This window comes from Trichosurus vulpecula, chromosome 6 (assembly GCF_011100635.1).
Source record: "Trichosurus vulpecula isolate mTriVul1 chromosome 6, mTriVul1.pri, whole genome shotgun sequence".
Classification (NCBI taxonomy): domain Eukaryota; kingdom Metazoa; phylum Chordata; class Mammalia; order Diprotodontia; family Phalangeridae; genus Trichosurus; species Trichosurus vulpecula.
The window spans coordinates 239643568-239666433 of record NC_050578.1 but is presented as its reverse complement, the minus strand read 5'-3'; the positions used below and the strand labels follow the sequence as shown (position 1 = coordinate 239666433).

Genomic DNA, 22866 nt, shown 5'->3' with positions numbered 1-22866 from the left:
CTACAGAAGTGAATGGGTTTACATCCTTCAGCGCTTTCATTCAAGGGGTGCTATGAAACTGGCAGCCAACATCCAGGAACAAGATCTATAGAACTAGAAAAATAAAAATAAATAAACTAAGCAGGCTCTGCACATGATGAGAAGCAGGCTCTGCATGTGATGAGAAGCAGGCTCTGCACACGATAAGCTCTATCCTAAAAGCACATGGTCTTTACTTGGCATCTGGATGGCAGCCACCTTTGTCAATCAGTAAATCCACAAGTGTTCATTAAGAGTTTAAGCCATGCCAGGCACTGCCAGCTAGAGCATCTTTAAGGAGCCTACTGACATTCTACTAAGTCCCAAGTCACTTTTCTATTACAGTCTTTTAGTTATAACTACTTGGATCCTAGAATAAATTGTGGAAGATTCTCCCCCCTGCAGTCCCCCCATACCTCTCAAGGCAATGGGCTCCTTGGTTTTTCTGTGAGCACTGCCAAAGCCATGGCATCAACGTGTGTGAGGCACTACCTGGACCATCACTGTAGTTGCTGTGGCTCTGGATTAATCTTGCTTAAGGACAATCGGTGATTTCTAACTCACACCCTTTCCTTCTCTCTTTTCACAATCATTCTAAATTACATTGTTTTTGCCCTTATTTTGCCCTCACATTCTTGCAAAATCTTTAACTCACCCCCAACAACACAGGGAAAACCTCCCTAACTATTAATGCTCTTCAGAAATACAATGAGCTGCCTCCATCACTGGAAGTCTTCGAGCAAACGTTGGATGTTGTAAATGGGAACTGAGCTTTAGGTAAGGGCAAGAGAACATGACCTCTGTGGTGCTATCCAACTCTGGGGATCAGTGCTCTAAACTTAAGGTATCATGATTATGATATGCAAGTATATTACAATTAAATGATCTAGAACACAAATGTTAATAGTTCTATCAAACTTAGTTTTCCCCAGTCACAATGAAAATCTTCTATTACACAGACTATCATCTTTAATAGCATGAGAAATATCCTTTAAAATTTTCTAAATGTTCAGAGCTATCAGAATTCTGTGCATCTACTCTAAATTTAGTAAAATGTGAATATTTTTATTTTGAAAAGTCCCTACATGAACTAAAACATTTGTCACTTGACTCCCCTCCCAGCTTTGCTCCTGACTCTTTGGACTTCTCCACCCCACCTCAGCTGCCTTCTCATCTTAGAACATCCCTGTACCACTTTGTCCCCATTCCCTGATTGGTGAGTTCCTCTAGGAAATTCCATTTGGAGGAAGTGGTCAGTCTAGCCACATTCACTCCTCCATTCCTCTCCTGACTTCTCTCCTGTCATCCATCATGTTGGTTCTTCTCCCCCATCTTTTGAACCAGAATGCCTGTATTTGTTTTTGTAGTCTTTAGCACAGAGCCTGCCATGTAGTAAATGCTTAATAAATGCTTCTGACTTGACATTTAATCTTTTTTTTTCCTAGCTTCAAGAAATGCTTTCATTATATTCACTCATTTCACTAGCATTTAGTTAGCACCTATCAATACATGTGGAAGGTTTTGTGCTATGTGAAAAGTCCTTTTTCTCAAGGAGTTCATAGTCTACAAGAGGAGAATGCATATGCATAGACATAACGTTACAAGCTTTATACAAAGTCATTTAGGGGATCTGGGAGGGAACAACAGCTGCAAAGACAAGAAAAGGTCTCCTCTAGCATTCAGCCCTTCTCTAAGGGGAAGAGAAGAAGGGCATGAATTCCAGGCATGAGGCATAGCCTTTACAGAGGTATGAAGGATGGAGATGAAATGTTGCATATGGAGAATAACTTTGAATACATTTCCTTTTATATAATGTGTGAAGACATTAATACGGATCCTCCCTCAAGGCATTTGAACCTAGTAGGCCTTGGTTTCCTCATCAATAAAATTTGTATAATCATATTTGCAAAACCTACCTCAGGGGCCAATTATGAGCAGAGCAATTTGTAAGCCTTAGAATGCTACGTAAATGTGTGCTGTTATTGTTAACGTTACAAGTATATATTGAAGAAATTTATATGAGAGGTGATATAATTTTAAAGACACCTAGGAATCGATTTAAGATATTTCTAAGAGGAATATGTTCTAAGAGAAAAAAAAAAGATCATGGACAGCATTATCACCAAAACAAAGTAACTGAGAACATACCCTAAGCCCTGGATCAGCACACTATGGCCCACACTGGCAGTTTTTATATGGTCTATGAGCTGAGAATAGTTTTTACGTTTTTAAATAGTTTATTGTTAGTATAAAAAGAGGAGTCCCTTCCTGTCTCCAGGTGTGCCTGCTGTACATATAATAAAACTTTATTTTAACCATTCTTTGCTCATTGCCCATACAAAAACAGCTGGTGAGGCCAAAACAGCTGTAGTTTGCTGACTCTCGTCCTCAACAATTGACCTATACACAATTTCTTATCTCTCTAAAATATTGATCAGCCTTATATAGATGCACATATAGGATATATTATTGATTAAAATATAGGCAGGGAAGAGATTGGCTTGTACATCTGATTTTCTATAACAGACCACATATTTATAATTTCATAGACTGAGTGGTAGAAAACATAAGATTTTTCTGTGAATTATTGATTACAAAAAAAGCACTTGATTGAATAGAGTAAAACCTGTGCTTAATGTAGTATTTCCCCACAAAGTGTCTCCTAAACATATATTAAAATAAGAAAAGATATTCCTTATAGATACAACTACTGAGATACATTTGCTGAATAATCGTAAGAGTATGACCATTAAAATCAGCCATAAAAGGCATATTTTGCCATTGTTACAAAAGATAAATACACTAAATCCAAATAGAAAAAAGTATTCCTTAGAGATAAAGCTCTTCAGGTGTGCCTTATCTGATTACATCTACCCTAGAACACCATGGAGCCACCATGCAGACTTGAAAGAAATCAGACCGACAATATATTATGTCAAATACTTTGACAACACGTAGATTAAGAATGCCTGTTGCCTAGATGTGTTGTTGGATGGGCTGCCTGGTGATCAGACCTTCTCTACCTTAGGCAAAGCAGAATTGTGCTAAACACTGGAGATACAAAGAAAAGCAAAGCGAAGAATATGGGTTTTGTCCTCAAGCATGGAGGGAAAACAATCCAGGAATAGGACAGCCAGTGAAAAGGCGCAGAGTTAGAGGAAGAGTGTCCTGTGGGAGGAACAGCATGAAGGCCAGTGCCAATGGAGCTCAGAAGATGGGAGTTGGGGGAAGGCAGGTAGGAAAGTATAAGAATACTGGAGAGGTAAGAAAGAGCCAGGCTATAAAAGATTTTTGATGCCCAACATTTGATTCCAGAGGTAATAGGGGGTCATCGGATATTTTATTAAAGACATTGATAACATGGTCAGACCTGTGCTTTCAGAAAATCACTGTGGCAGCTAGCTGAATGGAGGATGGATTGGATGGGAGGGAAGGGACTGAAATAAGCATTTCTATGGGGCCTGCTGTGTGCTCGGTACAGAGTATAGGGTACTGTGCTCAGTGCTTTTTGAAAATACTATTTCATTTAATCCTTATAACAACACTGCAAGGTAGGTGCTATTATTACCCTCATTTTACAGATGAGCCAGGACCTCCTGGCTCAAGGCCCAGTACTCTATCCACTGCACTACCAGATGCCTTTTTGCAACTTGAATGGGGAAAAATAATCTCTGGAAAGCTACTAAATAGTCCAGGCAAGAGATGATGAGAGCCTGCAGTAAGGAGGTGGCAGTACAAGTGGAAAGAAGTTGAGCATACAAGAGATATTGTGGACTTACAAATGACAAGACTTGGCAGTATGTGTGCAACATGCATGCTAACCCTAACCCAAAATAGAACTGGAGGATGCGGATGGGGCATCTGCACTTTAGAAACTTAGTCACACTAAATCCTTCCAAGCTGCTGCCTGTCCCTAAAGTTCCCCCTCCCCTGCCTTTTTAAAACACTAATAGTGTCCTGACTATAATAATATGAGTGTGAATCACAGCACACCATAACTTCAGAGAAATCAGTGTTCCAGGTGACAAAAGGGCAGTGGAAAGATGCACGATAGGTAGAGAAAAGAGAAAACGTAAAGCTAACGTGACTGCTTTCTTTGGAAAAGGGAAGGCCATTCTATCGGGTAGAGGGAGTAAACTGACTCTTTGTAGCTGCAGAGGGAAGAGTTGGTGCCAATGGATAGGAGGTATAAAGAGAGAATCTCAAATTTGATGTTAATTAATGCATTTGCTAACAATAAAGTAGTCTCCCTTATATGGTAGTAAGGTCCCTGATGCTGGAATCATTAAAATTAAGTCTTGATGATAATCTGGAAAAGGATACTTATAAATGAGATTTTCCTGCACTGTGTTAGAGGTTGGAATAAATCAGTTTATGATTCTGCTTTATCCTTCCCAGTGAAATGTGGGTGGATGGAGGTGAAGTATCTACTTCGAGTAGGCAAATCAAAACATTATTAATAATGTCATTTTATATGGAACACTAAGTTCAGTGTTCCTTCTTATGGAGCCAGATTTTCTCAATGCTCAAAGAACTTTATGAGAATAAAGTAAGCACCTTCACAAATTGCAACAATTGCTACATTAAATTATCATTTTAATAAACTAAAAAAAAACAATATCTTACTTTTGCATAGCAGTTTAACTCTTCAAAACATTTATTAATAAATGTTTGCTGAAATGTCTGTTTAATCTTATTTTAAGCTGGTCATCCATGACCCAGAAAAGTAGATGAATTATTCAAAAATACTTAGCATACTAGCAGAGAATAGCTTAAGCACTAAGAAAATCTGGCCCAACGGATCTTAGGTGTACACAAGTTACACACAAAATGTCCAAGCAAAGGCTTTGTGCTACAGGATAAGATCCTCCTTACCTACTACTCCAACATCTGCTTTTTACTGTATCCCAAATTGCAAACTAGATGATGTAAGTAATGTACTTTGTAAACTTTAGAGCAGCACATAAATGACCAGTATTATTATTACTACTATTAACAATAAAATAATCAAAAATACTCCCAAGTATGTTAAAGAGCTAAAAATGCAAAGAGAACAAATCATATGATGGGCCTCTCTAAGCAGCTTACAAAACAAAAGGTTTACTCTTATTGGTAGCTGATAACTAGAAACCTGGAAACCCAACATGACAAAATGCCGAAACCTCAAGGCTCAGGAGAAGGAATAAGAATAGGAAAAGAAGAGGGAACAAAGGCTGTTCTGTTTTTGTTTTTAGGCAAGTAGATGGAATGGAAAAGAACACATCAAAATAGCTGAGGTGGCAGATTGCAGAGGGGGTTGGAAGCTCAAATATGGTAATGGTGGGAAAGGAAGAAAAATCAGTGACAGTCTAAAGACCCATGAACAAGGAGAGGACCAAAACCAAAGAGTAGAGTGGTCTGGGGGCATTCAGTGGAAGAGTCCTATAGGCCTCAATAATTCCTCACACATTAACCAGCATGATACAGCTATTTTAGGCATTTAGCAAAGTAGCCAGCTATGTCTTATTTAAATAAGAACCTCAAAGGACTTCATTATATTTCACAGAATGTCATGTTAAAGTCATGCTCATTACTGTATCATAGCAGTCTTTGGCAGCACTAGAAGGAGAGGGAAAGGAAGAGACTAAGCCTTTATATTAGCAGCTTACTATGTGCCTGGCACTGTGCTAAGCACTTTTAACAAATGATCCTGACAACAACTCTTTGAGGTAGGTGCTGTTACTACTATTGCCATTTTACAGATATGGAAATGGAGGCAGACAGGGGTAAAGTGACTTACCCAGGGCCACCAAGTGAGTTAGTATCTGAGACTAGATGTGAACTGAGGACATATTAATTCCAGGCCCAGCATTCTATTCACTGGGCCACCAGCTGCCTCTTTCCACTGAGTATAGCACACTGTAGAAAACTGAGGTATGATACTAAATAATAGCATGCACAAGAAATAGGAATGATGTGGCTTTGATTGTACATGTATCTATGTCTATTATAAGATGCCGTTGTTCAGTTGTGTCCAACTTTTCTTGCCCCGTGGGCTAACTATCCATGGGGTTTTCTTGGCAAAGATACTAGAGTGGTTTGCCACTTCCTTTTCCAGTTTTATTCAGGCAGGGGTTTAGTTACTTGCTCAGGGCACATAGCTAATACATGTCTGAGGCTGGATTTGACATTTGGTCTAACTCCAGGCCCAGCCCTTTATTCGCTGCAATACCTAGCTATCCTATCATGAGAAAGATCTCTATCTATTTCTGGGCACCTAGGTGCCAAAGTGGATAGAAACCCAAGCCTGGAGTCAGGAAGACCTAAGTTCAAATCTGGCCTCAGACACTTAGTAGCTGTGTGATGCTGCACAAGTCACTTAACCCTGTTTGCCTCAGTTTCTACCTTTGTAAAATGAGCTAGAGAAAGAAATGTCAAACCACTCCATTATCTTTGCCAAGAAAACCACAAATGGAGTCACAAAGAGTTGGATATGACTGAAATAATGCAAACACAATAACATATCTATATCTATAGTTATAGCTATCTCTGTATCTATCTTTTGGGGGTGGGTGGGTGAAGAATGCGTCATACAGCATTTTGGAAACTCAGTAGCTTTAAGCAGCACCAGGTATGTTATGGTAGTCATTCAAACCAGCTCAGGTCTGAACCCTAGTTCTTAAAGAGTCAAGAAAGAATGGATGGTATCACCTAATACTTATCTCTTCAAGTACCTATTCCTAAAGACCAAAGGAATCTTTAATTTTGTCATCTTATCCTCCAGCAAATCATCTTCATTTTTGTTATGCCCTTTGATTTTTCAGTATCATGAAAAAAATATTATTTATATAGAATTAATGAATTATATCATAGCATCCCTCTTTCAAAATCAGCCCTCCACTCTTTCACCTCTATTTTTTTTCTTAAGATTTAAATGAAGTTTAAACCCTCCCTGTTCAAAAAAATTGTTCTATCATTTTAGGGTATATATAAGAGATACATGCAAGAAGAAATAAGCACCTAATACCAAGTTCAAATATATATACTCTTGTTGAGAAAGATATTCTTTGGGCCCTAACAATAGTTTCTAGGAATCTAGAATATCTAGAAAAAAGCACCACCTAATTCTTATAGCTTGAAACATCTACTCTTTTTTAACCTTTCTGCTACTTGGCTTATGCTTTTGTAGCCAGGTATGTTTTTCAAAATTTATTTATTTTTTTAAAAATGACAGAATATTAGAACTGGGAGTGTCCTCAGAAATCCTCTGTAATCTATCCTGTACCTGAACAAGACATATTACAACAAATTAAACAAATGGCCATCCAAATGTTTCTTGAAAACTTTTTTTAGTACTTCTGAAAGGGAATATGAAGGAATATGCATATCCTTTAACAACTCATCATAACTATAAAAATTGATCATCAGAGAAGACATGAAGGAATCAAAAAACAAATGTAAAAAAACAAAAAATGCCCTATTTATCAATTTTAGCACAATAAAATAATGAATAAAGAAAATATGGGGCAAAATAGAGATATAAATGGAAGCACTAACAACATACTTAATAATTGGGTCAACGAACAAATTAAAAAACTACAAATAATGATGTTCAGGTCAGAGAGATTTATTAGTGAATTTTATCTAATCTATAAAAATTATTCTGCAAAATACAGAAAGTATTCTGCCAAACCTCTTTTGAAACAAATACAATCCTGATACTCAAATCAGAGAGAAACAAAAGAAAGAGGATTTAAACCAATGTCACAAATAAATTTTGACGCAAAGATTTTCAATTCAATCCTCACAAGAATATGACAGAAATGCTGAAAATATTTTACTATGACAAAGTTGGATTCATACCTAGGATGCAGGGACAGTTCTATATTAGGAAAATAATTAGCAAAATTAATCATATAAACAACAAAAACAACATAGTTACATCAATAGATTTAGTAAAAGAGTTTGACAGAATTTAGCACTCACTGAGGGTAAAAACTAAAAAGCAAAGGTTTGGAAAGGCCCCTCTTTAATATCAAAACAAAGCTTATATTTTATATGCTAGCAAAAGATAGCATTGATTTAAATGGAAAAATAGAAGCTTTCCGAGTAAAGCAAGGATGGTATACATCCTTAGTCTTAAAAGACAGATTTCTACAGATACCTAATATATCCTTAAAAGAACAAAATCAAAGGCATAAACATCAACAAAACTATTCTATTTAGAGATAACCTGATGGTATACTCAGAAAACTCAAGAAAATCAGCAAAGGAAATGAGATGATTAATAGTTTTAGTAAGATTTCAGGATGTAAAATCAATCTACAAAAACAATCAGCGTTTATATATATATATATATATGTATATATATATATATATATATACACACACATACATCTATATATACATATATACATTTACATATGAGTGAAAAAACTAGAAGAAATTATAATAAGTGACGTTCCACCAAAAATTACTTTAAAATGTATAAAATACCTGGGAGCTAACCTATCAATAGGCAACAAATTTATATAAATGCAACTAAAACGCTCTTTAAAGAAAAAAAATGAAACAAGCAATTGGAAAGATATACATTACTTATGGTTGTACCATGCCTAACACTTCCTAAATAAATTTATAGATAAAGTAGACAATATATTACCAAAAACTATTTCAAATAGTAAAAGATTTTTATAATTCTAAGGAGTATAATGAGAAAAACTACAAATGAAGGGGGCAGTGCATTACCAGACTTCACTATAATATAAAGCTGTAGTCATCAAAACTAAAGCTCATTTCTAAAAAAAGAGAAAATCAGATCAGCGGAGTTGACTAAATAAACAAAAAACCAGAAGGATTACAAGACCGTAGTCCAGTGTTTGATAAATGGCAGAATAGATATTACTTGGGAATAAATTCCTTTGTATCAATGAGTGCTGGGGAAAAAAATGAAAAAAAGTTATATGAAATTATTTATATAGTATAAGCTCAAAATAATATATGTAACTTGAATATAAAAATTAAAAACATGGTAGCTTTAACAACTATGGCTGGCAAGAAAATTGTTAATGAAATAAGGAATGAAAATTATAAGAGATAAAATAGGCAATTTTAACAACAAAAAATTAAAAAGCTTCCACATTGTTAAAAGAAAATCTTGGTTTGGGCCAAATTCTGGTCAAATAAGGCAAACTCAGGAAATGAGACACAGGGGTTTGTTGGCACACCAAGGCAGCTTCAGTTGGAGCACAGCTGGCCAGGAATTCAAACTGCTCTCTGCTTTTATAAATAGGAGTAAACAACTTCCATATAAGGACAAAAGTATTTTGATGGATTATAAGAAGATGGGATTAGCCATCTCAGCTCCTCCCTAAGTATTTTGATTGGTAATTGAGGAGATGGAATTAGTGTGCAGGTGCACTACCATCTTATGCAGGTGAGCTGCCACATGCTCCAACTCTAAACAAGGTTTTCTAATGAAATGGAGTCACTCTGACTCAGTACAAATAGCTGACTTTGCACAATGTGAATAATATCATTGGAGAACAAATTGGAAATGAAATAGTATAAAGGGGAAAATATTTGCATCGTATGTCACTAATAAAACCTGCCCCCAAAACATAGCAGCAAGTGATATAAAAATTAACACTGAAAGCTAGGTCCCAATAGATAAGTGAATAAAAGAGAGACAATTTTCAAAGAACAATCTGAAAACTGCAACTTATTACAAGAAAATATGCTTTAAATCACTTTACTAAGGGGTATGTAAATTAAACTTGTTTAATTCAAGTGAACCCCAGAACTGAAGTTTCACCTCAATTTGTGCAAGGAGGTAAAGATAACAAAAGAAAATAAGTCTGCTGAGTGGTTTGTGGGAAGATAGGTCTATAAGTAACATAATGTTGGTGGAGCTATGAATGAATTGCTATAACCATTCAGTATTTCAACTTACAGTAATTCAAGAGAAGTGACCAAAGCATCTATACTTTTTGACTAAGTAAACATACTGGGAATAATCTCAAGGAAATCAAACTCAGAAACAATGGTCCAATAGATAGCAAAATATTCATTGCATCATAATTCGTGATAACAAAGAAATAAAAACAAAGTGGGTGCCTGAGGCATAAAAATATTAATTGTATACATATATGATGGAAAATTCCAGTGCAATCAAATATGACAAATATGAAGAATACAGAGAAACCTAGGAGGATTTATGAAAAATGATGCCATTGGAACCAACAGAACAGCATACCCAAGGACTGCAACCATGGAGAAAAAGTCATCTAAAACAGGGGCATCAAATCCTTGCAGCAACAATCCCCATCACAGCCAGAAGCAGATTAAAATGTAACTGGGAAATAGTTAACAAAATAAATAAAACTACAACAGAACACAGATAATGTTCAAGTGTGGTTTTGCGGCCACAGGAACCCTCAGATATAGTTTAGTGGACTCTATTTGAGTTCAATTCCATTGGTCAAAAGGAAATTTAATACTGAATAAAGGGAAAACCAAAGACAGACTTGCAGAAGAAATAAAGTAGACTTCCTCCTTCACAGCAAAGGAGTGAGAAACAGCTAGGAAAGAAAATTGTTTTATGTAATGGAAATTTATGTTTATTTTTCCCCCACAAAGAAAGATTCAATCTGGGGGAGTAGGTGGAAAATGATTATTGATACAGCTTGGGGTTGCTGGAAACCCCAAAATGTCAGGGTGTAGGGTGGCGTCTGCCTGGAAAGAATTCTCGCACTCAAACCTTCTTCTAGTCAAAGAGCAAGATTTACTCTAATACCAATAGAAGAGGGCAGGGTTCCTAGTGAACCTGCAACTTAATGGGGGTGAGACTGATACTTATATACAAAAATGACAATGAAAGGATCTGGGTGGAATTAAACAGTGGTAAGTAGTCTGGTGTGGGCCAGGTGCAATAGTGAAAGGAATATCAAGTAAGCTAATTAGGTGATCTAGGTGGGCTAGGGTGGGCCAGTTGCCTTGAGTGGAGCCACCAGTGATCTGGGCTGTTGAAATGTATGAGGAAATTCTGGGACTGGGTTGCTTTTAAACACATGGTCTTTTATTTTTAGGGGTCCAGGTCCCATCACCCTATCATTATGATATAAAGACAAAGAACATCGATAGCCTCCAGTAGAGCTGGAACTTTAGTCATGCTGTCTACTCTTCTCATTTTTGCTTTTTTCCTGCCCTGCTGTTTGTCCTTTCCAGTTATCCCCAAAGATATCCTTGATGATTTGGACTTCTTTAAGGATTACTTCCATTGATTCTTCTTCACCAAAGAAGAATCCCTGCACTCTACTCTGGAGGAACAATTATGATTCTTGCAGCATTTCTTCAGGCTGGAGGAAACTGGCTGGTTGGATGAGTCCACAAAGGCCATCATAAGGCAGCCTCGATGTGGGGTCTGAGATACTGCTGACTACTCATTTTTTCCTGGGTAGCCCAAAATTAAAAATAACTCCATAACCTACAGTGTCATCAACTATCCAAGGGGCATGAATGCTAGGACAGTTGAAAGGATCTTGCAGGAGGCAGAAGAAGTCTGGAGTAGTGTACTCTTCCAAAGAGTGTATGAAAAAGATTATGCCATTGAGTTTGCTTTCTTGGATGGAGATCATGGAGATGGCTACCCCTTTGATGGAAAAGGAAAAATCCTAGCTCATGCTTTTTCCCCACATCCTGTCTACCAAGGAACTGTTCATTTTGACAGTGATGAAGATTGGTCATATTTTGAAGAGGGAATAAACCTCTTCCTGGTGGCTGTTCATGAAATAGGCCATGCCCTGGGTCTATGACACTCTCAGGATTCAGACTCCATCGTGTACCCCATCTATCAATATCAAGACCCAAATTTCTTCAGACTCAGTGATGATGATATAATAGGGATCCAGACCCTTTATTAAGGGAAAAAGAAAATGCCATATCCTGAATATCCTGAAGTTCTAGCCTTGATGCACATGATCCTTTTCCATAGAAAGTACAAATTTCCCTGACTCAGGAAGCAAATCAATAATTCATGGGGAAATGTTTCCCATGTTACCTTGAGGCTTGTTGGAGCTAAGATTGGGAGAGGAATGGTCTAGTTTAGAATCTGAACTCTGAACACCAGAATACAAAAAGCGGTATTTTCAATATAGGACTGAATGTCCATTTTCTATGGCCTTTTTTTAAAGTATGTAAATAAATTATACATTATTTCTAAAAAAAAAAAGACAAAGAACATTTTAGAAAATATCTAGTGAAGGGGAATGCACTACCATCTCCAGAATCACATCATTCTTATTTTAGATAGCTCTACTTGAATTGTTAGAAAGATGTTTTTTGTTCAATTTTTGGTTTTTGTTTCCACAAAGCACATTATCATCTTTGTAAATCATACCCAAAGTTTCTAATTTTGCCCTCAGGTACCAAGCAGAATAGGGCTTTTTATATGAATCCCTTTCAAGTATTTCCAAAGTGCCTATTATATGTTAGGCATTGTGCTAAGTGATGAAGATACAAAAAAGATGAAAAACAACCCCTACGTTCAAAAAGATCACAGTCTAATGGGGGGCGGGGTGGAAAGTGTGGGAAATGAAGACATGCAAACAACTTTGTGCCAACAATCTATTTAGTCAATCAAGCATCTACTATATGCCACTGTGCTAAATTCTAGGTTTACAAAGAAAGGCGAAAGATAGTCTTTGCCCTCCAGGAGCTCACGATCTAATAGAGGAGAGAGCAAGCAAACAATTTTGTACAAACAAGCTATATACAGGTTAATTAGGAAACAATGGGCAGAGGGAAGACACTAGAATAGGAAAGATTTGGGAAAAGTTTCCTATAGAAGGTGGGATTTTAGGTGGAACCTGAAGAAGCCAAAGAAACCAGGAGGCAGAGATGAGGAGAAAGAACATTCCAGGCACAGGGAACAGCCAGTGAAAATGCTAGAGTTGAGAGATGGAGTGCTTTCCCATGGGACAGCCAGGGGGCCAGGGTTATCAGATCAAAGAGTTGCTGTTGTTCATCCTTCATTCTTGAAGAGGACCAATGACATCATGGGGTGATGTCACGACTCACAGGTGAACTGGATTTAAGTCAGGCAGAGTTATGCAAAGTCATCGATCCCACTCTCTCATCAAGAGTCAACAAAGTCCAGTGGTAAGACAAAAGTCAAGATGACTGGCATTGGCCTAGGATGCAGTGGATGACCATGGCATGTTCAATGTCTAACCAAGCTCTAAGAGCTCCACAGTATCTGCTTTGGGCACCTTCATTACCATTGGAGCAAATTGTTTTCATCCATCTATTCCACTAGGGAAAGCCTTTGCATGCTTGAGTCAGACATTCCCCTAACTCACTGACAGGTCTGAGGTCTGTCAGTTGCCCTCAACCTGGCTTAGCTGGTCCATTGAGAGGGTTTACTGGGGTGTGGCTGCTGTGCATGCTAAAGTTTCTTGGAGCCACAGATGAGAGTTCAGTGCCAGGTGGACATCAAAGGTGGATGAGTAGCCCTGAAAAGGACTTGACAGCCCTCACACTACAGGTGCTAGTCCTCCTTGAACACTGGAGGAAGGTATAAGGTAACCCTGGAAAGGTGGAGGGGGTTAGCTATGAAAGGTTTTGAACACCATAGGATTTCAGACTTGATGCTTAAGATAATAAGAAATCGTGAATTTATTGAGTAGGGAGGTGATAGGGTCAGACTTGTGCTTTATGAAAATCACTTTAATGGTTAAATAAAGGATGGAATGGAATGGGGAGAAACTTGAGGTAAGCAGACCAACTGGCAGATTATTATTGTCCAAAGTACTGGCAGTATGAGAAGGGAAAAGGGATGAGATTCAAGAGATGTTGTAAAGATGAATTGACAGGCCTTGGCAAAAGATTTAACATATGGGGGAAGAGAGATATTGAAGGGATGAGGAAGAATCCTAGCTTCTGAGCCTAGGGGTCTATTTATACTATCTTGGAGGCCTTTGATAGGTGATCTCCCAGAATATAAGACTATACTTTGAATACTCTCTTCAGTTTTTGGTGCCACATTTGATGAATAACACTGATTAGGTGCAAAGAATCTAGAGAAAAGTAAGCAAGATAATGCCGTACAGGAATTGAAGGAGGCGAGCCCACGGAAAATAAGACTTAAAGGCACATGATAGCTATTTTCAAATCCCTGAAGGGCTCCTGAGGACAAAAGTAGGAACACTACATAGAAGGTATCAAAAGACAGATTTAGACTTGATGAAAAGAAAAACTTGCTAACAATTAAATCTCTCACTACATGGAAAAGTTACCTCAGAAGGTTGTGAGCTGCCCTTGAACAAGGACTCATGGAAAGAATGATCTTTGCAGATGTTGAAGAGAAGATTCTTAGTTAAATACAAGCTGAATGAGATGGCTTCTGTATAGCCTTCTAATGTAGTATTCTGTAATTCTTCAAAGTTTAGTTGCTATGATACATTCTGTTATGTGACATAGAAACGATACTACTTTCAAAGTTGTTGACAAGTCAAGGGATGTGGATAAGAGCAAGTGAAGACAAACTTCTGAAGGATGAGAAGATAGAAAAGATTTTTGGTTTTGATTCAATGATTATTTTTGCATAAAGGGGGCCAGGTTACACTACCTAGAAAGACATGAGTTACACTTTTATGGAAAAGAGGCAAATGGCTAAAAAGGAAATAGATTTTTTCCCCAAGAAATCAAAACCTATGGCTTTCCTGGTATTAGTATCTGTTCAGTCCTGTGTTCCATCCTGGTCATCTTTGTATGAATTACATGTATATCTATAACCAAAGTATAATACAATTGATTTTCATAATGATGACTGTGAATCATCAAGAATGGATGTGTGTTTCAAGCAATCTGCAAACAGTGCCACCCTAAATTAATGATGAGAACTGTACAATTTAGAAAATGTATATTGCATTTATATACACATTCAAATGAAAATATAAAAGATGTAGTAATAATTAGGCATTAAATAACTAGTATAGATAATCAGAGCCACAAAATCATAGAATGATTCTATATGATCCAAAATTACATCCAAATAGCATCTGCTGTAATCACAAATCCTATATAGAGCACCCCCAAGAAGTGGTAATGTAGTTGCCATTTGTGACGCCTTGAATTGATGCTTGAGATGTCTTCTTAACAAAGCAGAATACAAGAAGACTCTTTTCTATCATTATATCCTAACACCATGTTAACTATTTTGTCTACCGAAAGCTAAAACTTGATCCATACTGAGCTTTTAGTACACTAAAACCTAAAGTCCTCCTCCTTCCCCCTTTTTTAAATAAATTGCTTTCTAGCCACATTTTCTTGATCCTACAATTGTTCAGGTTTTATTTTATACATATCCCTACTAAATGTAATCCATAGAGCTTCATACCCTTGTTCCAATCTGTCCAGATATATATATGTGTGTGTGTATATATATATATGTACACACACACACACACACACAGACATATACATATTTCCCAACTTACTGAAACAACAAATTTGATAGACATGCCAATTATGCCTTCATCAAAGCCATAAATGTAATAGCCCCATAGGCTCCATATCTTACTCATGAAAAGGGTAGCTAAATGGAGTAGTGGATAGAGCAGAGGGCCTAGAGTCAGGAAGATCTTAGTTCCAATGTGCCCTCAGACACTCAGCTAGGTGACCCTGGGCAAGTCACTTAACCCTGTTTACCTCAGTTTTTTCATCTCTGAAATGAGCTGGAGAAGGAAATGGCAAACTACTTCAGTATCTTTGTCAAGAAAACTCCAAATGAGGTCATGAAGAATTGGACACAACTGCAGCAGCTGAACAAAACAAGCTCCTTAAGGCCAGGGTCTATTTTTATTTTTGTCTTTGCATCCCCAGCATCTAGCACTGAGCTCAGCACACAGCAAGTGTTTAATAAATGCTTGATGATCAGAAATATTTAAGAGGATATGAAGAGTTTTCAAAAGAAATGCAATCTAGCAACCACAATATAAAAGGGTGCTCCAAATCATTAATAAATGAACATCCAAAATGCCCTGAGGTGCAGCTCAACCTACCCCCCACTCCAACCCCACCAAAGTGAAGAAGATGGTTTAAAAAAATTGAAATAGTCATGTTAAAGGGGCTGTGAGAAGATTCTAGACCTTTTATTCTAAATGCTTCTTTCTGCTGAAAGCAGAGCAACTAATCAATTCTTGCCTTATTTAGCTTCTAATTTCTTCTGAAAGAAGGGCAAGTTTAGCAAAGGCACTTTTGTGGCAGAGAAACTAAAAAATGACAAAATGGATGGCCTGTCAATTGGGGACTGGCTGAACAAACTGGTATATGCATAAAATGCAATATTACTATGTAATAAGAAAGGCGAAGCATAAGGAATTCCGAGAAATACAGAAAGACTTAAACAGATACAGAGTAAAGCAATCTGAACAAGAAGAAATTCTAAAACTACAATAATGTAAGCAAAAATAAAGCTAAAAGGCAACTGAACTTTGAACTTGATCTGGGGGACTAATAGCTTAGAACTGATAAAATAATTCCCCCATCCTCTCAGTATACAAGTAGGGCACTACCATATGGTATCAAAGGAATTCATTTTGTCAGTTGGTTTGGCTTAACTGTTTTGTGGTTGTTGAAGGCTCAAAGGAAAGACTGTGGTACAGAAACAAAACTGAATCATAAAACTTTTAAAAACAGGAATAGGGAATAGACCTGTAATTTCATTTGTACAGGGAACTCCCAGGTGAGGAAACTTCTTCTATCAATGAAGTTTAGTACCCTCTCTGCCAATCATAGTCCTAGAGAGCTCCCTAAAGAACTGAGAGGGTCAGCGGTTTGCCAGGATTGCAGAGCCCTATGTGTTAGAGGCAGGATTTTAACTTAGATCTCCCTGGCATTGAGGCCAACGCTCTACCTACTATGCATATTATTTCTAAAAAATTTTTAAAAGAACAAAAAGAAAGAATCCTCTAAATGTCTAAATTAATGAAGTTCTCTTTTGTGGTGTTATCCTGACTTCATGCCAGCCTTGTGAGCTCTATCAGAAAAGGACTCATCCAATGCCCCTGACTGATATGACCATCTCTAATCTACTCCTACCACGCCCCTCCTGTGACCCTCCTCCAGACAACCTGTGCTGTGCTTAGCTTGCTCAGGTTCATGGACTTCATCCCTTCCTGATGTACAGTACTGCCCTGCTGCCTCTTGTATTTCATTTCTTGTCTCTGAACAAGGTGTACCCTTCTATTGACATACTGCAGTCATAAGACATGTCATACTGAGACTCAACGACAATTGTGAAGCCATATGAACTTCCTCGTGTTAAGATCTAGTTTGTTTGTTTCTTCCCCATTCTGTTCACTGATACAAACTGTGCCCATAGGTGCTACTCCTTCTTCTTCCTCATTACAGCCTCCTAGGAGTTACTGGCCAGCTCGATTGCTGTTCTCCCCATGTCATTCCTGCTATCCTTCTCTAGGACATCTCAATGACCAAGGAGAATCTGGCTGGTATCTTCTCTCTCCTCTTTCATTCTGGTTTGGAATCCTCTAAAGAAGTCCACTCAATCTCCAAACACATACATTCTTCCTAGGCCTCGTTAAATGTATTCTTTCCCTGACCTGAAGCCCCTCATTCTTCTATCTTAAGCCAAGGCTCTGAAAAAACAATCACCATTTTACAATATCTAAACATTTTTTTTCAGTCAGCAATTCACTTCCCAAATACTACCTTCCCTTTAAGGTTCTTACTTTCCACAGAGAGCAGAGATAAAATAAAACCTGTACTCTATTCCCAACCTCCAGTTTCCTTCTCTTGTCTTTTTTATGCCTAAATAATTTTGCCAGCTCCCTATTAGAAATAGTGTGATACAAAGAAACCAAATCCTCTTAAATCCATCAAAGAAGGTTCCATAAACAAGTTAAGATATTAGTTTGGTGTTAAAAATTGGTTAAAAGTTAGGTAAACAAAAGGGAAGGAGAGGACAACTGAGGAAGGGGTAATCATAAAGGGAAAGTTGCCACAGAAACTAAACAAATTCAGTTGGTAGTGACCACTGACTTAATCTATGCATTCTATAAGCTAGTCACTATATGTTGTCTATACTGTTTTGAAAGATAATGTAGCATAATTATTTTAAACAGTACTAGACTTACAGCCAGGAGAGACCTGGAATTTTTTTATATACTAGCTCATTTACAAAATAGAAATAAATATGATGGTTATTATGAAAATCAAAAGAGATAAGACATGATACACTGAAAATTTCACTATTATTTAGGAAACAATAATCTTTTTGTTGAATTATGTTGATATGTCTCCTGTCCTTAGTTTTTTATTGTCTTCTCAAAACAATAAATTCTAGAATCCTTAAATTTCAACAGCTTTTATAGCTCTGAGGAAACCACAAATTTAAAACATTTAAAAATAAATTTAATTCAGAGACAGTGTGCAGAAAATGCATTGCAAATCTTCAAAGTACTTCATAAGTGGAAGCTATTACTATTATATTTATGATTGTTTGAATAAACTATTCTTTTACATTTAAAATAAATATGACCATTTGATAAGCAAACAAAATTACACATAATACATTTTAATGCTCAAAACTAAAAAAAGATACTTTGGATCTATAAGTACTTTAAAACCTCGTATTATGTATACATATATATTAGTTTTTTTCCCTCCACATCTATTGTTTATATCATTATACCAATGAAAATATAGCCACTCTTTTTAAATCACATGGCCTGAAATTTTTACCATTTTACTCCTTTAGTTAGGAGACAATAGCAGTGTCCAGGTACTTGGTGACATGGTTCCGAACGGAATAGTGATACTGGTAATGGGAATGAAGCAGTACTGTTTGTCACAGTAGAAGCCGACTGATAAGTAGACTGATATAACGAAAAGAACAAGAGAGCTAGATGGGTTCAAACTCTAGGTCTGTATGATGTTGAGTGCATAACTTCATTTCTCTAGGATATTTCTGATGCCTACCTCATAGGGTTATTATCAGAATCAAATGAAATCTTTCATCCAATAAACATCCAACATTATTTTTAAAGGGCTCTATAAACAAAGATGATATAAAAGTTATTATCATTTCTCTTTGGAAGACTTTGCAACCATACCCACAACTCCCCTTTCCAGCTCCCTTTCATGGGTTGTTTTCCCATCAGAATGTAGCTCCTTGGGGGCAGGGATTCTCTTTCCTTTTGCTTTGTGTACTGGCACATAGTACATACTTAATAAAAATGTTTCCTACCTACCTATCAATCTACACATGCCATCATGCCATAAAAGGGGTCTTGGTTGCTTAGAGGTATGACACTGGAATGAAAGCCCCTTCTAAAATGTAAAAGTTGGAGTATGATCCTATCAACCAATTTTATGTTGGTTCTCTGAGCTCAGTTTACCTAAGTGCAGAGAGGTTCATCCTTGGAAGACTGGTCAGAAAGTAATGAAATTTTTTCAACTATATCAAGTCATGAACATGTTCACTAAGTAACAGAAGTGTTATGATCTTCACTGGTGTAAGGTGTAACCACAGCCAGGACATAAGAGGTCCTTGAAATATTTTGATTATTTGTGTTAAGATATATTTCAAAAGAATAAACCGGCCATAATGATTAATTGGAAAGGAAAAATGAAGGATGGGTAGAATATAAGCTCCTTGAGTTCAAGGTCGGGTTCACTGTATTATTCCCACCCCTGTAACCCCAGAGAGTAGCATAGTGCCTTATATGCAGTAGGTACTTAATAAACATTTGTTGTAGTGAAGTGAAGATGAAGGAGTTCAAAGTGACTCTTTAGTTTCAAGCTTTGGTGATACATGATAGCTAGATAGATCGAGCACTTATTGAGTGTTTAGTGTATGGTGGCAAGCACTGGGGATACAGATAAAAGTAAGAAAGATAGTACCTTCTCTTGAGGAGTTTATATTCCAAAGGCAGGGTAGACAACATATAAAGGGAAAAGTGGAGTGGCACATCGTGAAGAGGGTCAGGCAGTGGTACGGAGGCCTGGTTCTTGACAAACTATGGTGAGAGATCACCTAGCAAAGTGGGGTCACACAGGAGTGGGGGTAGATGAGGATAATGGCCACATGTAAGCAACACAATGAAGAGATGGTTGGGAAGTGGTGCCAAGTGTGATACTGTTGACCAAAAATTGAGAAATCTTTAAGAGAAGCTGCTTTGGGGGGGAAAGGAGTCAAAAAGAGAAAGAATTTGATCTTTAACATGTTCATCGTCAGGTATTAGTGGGACATCAAAGTACCTTATAAAACATTTTAGAAAGATGTTCATCACAAGCCAATATATTAAGATGGATGAAACTTTCAGTTACTTCTGAATCTGGGTGGAATACTTTGTTGTCTCACCATGCTGGATAACTCATGTGCAGAGATTATGTTAGAAAGGCTCTGGTAGCTTTCTTCGTTTAATTTTCAAATGGTTATCCAAACTTAAATGAGACTAACCATGGTCAAAGTCCCAGATATGGTTTGATAAAATGAGGATCAACAACCAGTACAGCATCTCTGTTCTTACTCCTCTGTTTTCCACTTCATTTTCCTCAGTATCAGTTCTTCCACAGGCTCCCTTTGGTTATTTTCCTGGTCGATTTCAAACCCTTGGGAGACTTGTTAGCAAATGATTTAGAAGTAAAAAGTGACGCAAAAAGCTGTGTAAAGCCATATTAATCATTAACTCACTCTACCTTCGAGCCACCTGCTGTACCTCTAAAAGTTGATTATGGGACAAAAGACGTCAGAAGGCCAATAAGAAGAGAAAGCATGTTTGGCTCCGGATATGCAGCGTGATGCGTTATTTCAGGAAGCTCTGTTCAAATTGCCATTCAAGTTTAAAATGTGCCCTGGTTCTGACCTTATGGTTTGATATGTGCGTCAAACTATACCAACAACCAACAGACTGACTTACAGAAGTTAAATATAGACAAACCATTTCACATACCACCCAAACATGTATTTTAACAAACTCCATAATTTGAAAAATCTATCATTTAGTAGAAAGTAGTTCAGAAGAGTCAGAAAACTAGTATTTGGTAAATAGATTATAAAATATTTATTTTCAAGCAGCTATACAAATGGAAAGATATTATCCAGGTAGATTCATTGTATAATGTATTACTTCTAAGGACAATTAAGTACCAGTGTGAAATGCTTTAATTTCATATCTAAAAAAATATCAAATACATGTAGAATGGTCAAGCCTCCTGTAAGACTCATGATAAGATGGTCAAAATACTAGGAAGAAAATATATAAGTATTTTTAAGATTCAAGTGGGAGGTATTTTGTGGGTTTTTTTAATTAATCCAATGGCATTTAAAGGAGGGATCTAATTAAGCAATGCATATTTTTTTTAAAAAATACTAGTTTCAATGATATCTTACATAGTTCTTTTTAAAACATAGGGCTTATAAATCACCACCAATATCACTCATTTTAAAAGGCTGTTTTTTTTAAAGAGTTGTTTTTTGCTTTTAAAACAAGATAAGTAGGTTTTTCAAATTTCTGAGGAATGTTTAGTGTTATGTCCAAATACAACCTGTACTATCATATAGTATTTAATTAGTCCCTAAAATTTGAAGTCTGGAAAGGTAAAGAAATAAACAACTCAAAATGATATTTTCTAAAAAAAATAGAAAGGTTTGGGGCAACCAGGTGGCATAGTGGATGGAGCACCTAAGTTCCAATCCAGCCTCAGACATGTGACACATACTAGCTATGTGACCCTAGGCAAGTCATTTAACCTCAACTTCCTTGCAAAGAAAAGAAAAGAAAAGAATAGAAAGATTTTCTGTCATGGTAATGAAAACTTGAATGTAGGAAAAATCCAAGAAAGACTTTAAGTGATGTATAATGTAAAATAGCAGGACATAATCATTCCTTTCTTCAGTATTATGAGTAATTTCATAGAAATATTGAAATGATATATTATTTGGTATTATTCAATCAATAAAACTTGTTCAGTGCCTACTATGTGCCAGGCACTATGCTAAGCAGTGGGGATAGAAAAAGGTCAAAAATTAGTACCTGTCCTCAATGGGCTTACAATTTAATAGGGGAGAGAACATGCAAATTAATATACACAAAATAAATATACATTAATATATACATGTGTATATATATTACATAACATAACTTCTTCAGCCATTCCCCAATTGATGGGCACTCACTCAGTTTCCAATTCTTTACCATCATGAAAAGAGCTGCTCTAAATATTTTTCAACATGTGAGTTATTTTTCTCTTTAATCTCTTTGGGGTTTAAATCTAGCAGTAGTATTGCTGGGTCAAAAGGAATGTACTGTTTAATAGCTTTTGAGGAAACAATTTCAAATTACTTTCCAGAATGGCTGGACCAGTTCACAACTCAATTCACAACTCATTAATGTATCTGTTTTCCTCACAGACCTTCCAGCATTTGCATGAGATTGAATGTTAAACATACCTTTAAACTTATATAAGCTGTACAGACAGATTCTTCTGCTTTTATGGGATTCTTAGAAATCACTTTGTCATGTATTCCAATTAATTAACACTGATTAATTGCCTAATACATTCCAAGTGCTATGCTAGTCACTAGACATACAAAAGTGAAACAGTGGGAGGTAGAGCCAAGATGGCTGCCTGAAAACAGGGACTCACTTAAGTTCTCCCTCAAACCCCTCCAAACACCTGTAAAAAATGACTATAAACAAACCCAAAAGCTACAGAACCCACAAAATAACAGAGGGAAACAAATCTCTAGCCCAAGATGGCCTGGATGGTTGCTGGGAAGGGTCTATCACACTGTGCTGGGAGCGAAGGGCAGGCCAGCATGGGCTAGGCTAGAACAGACCAGGC

The 22866-nt window shown here is 36.9% G+C and overlaps 1 protein-coding gene and 1 pseudogene across 1 annotated transcript in view; one reads left to right on the top strand and one right to left on the bottom strand.

Annotated features, from left to right (window-relative positions):
• METTL15 (methyltransferase like 15) overlaps window positions 1–22866 on the bottom strand; it is a 240566-nt gene that overhangs the window by 79339 nt on the left and 138361 nt on the right. The window lies entirely within an intron of this gene.
• Window positions 11166–11918, top strand: LOC118854533 (annotated as a pseudogene).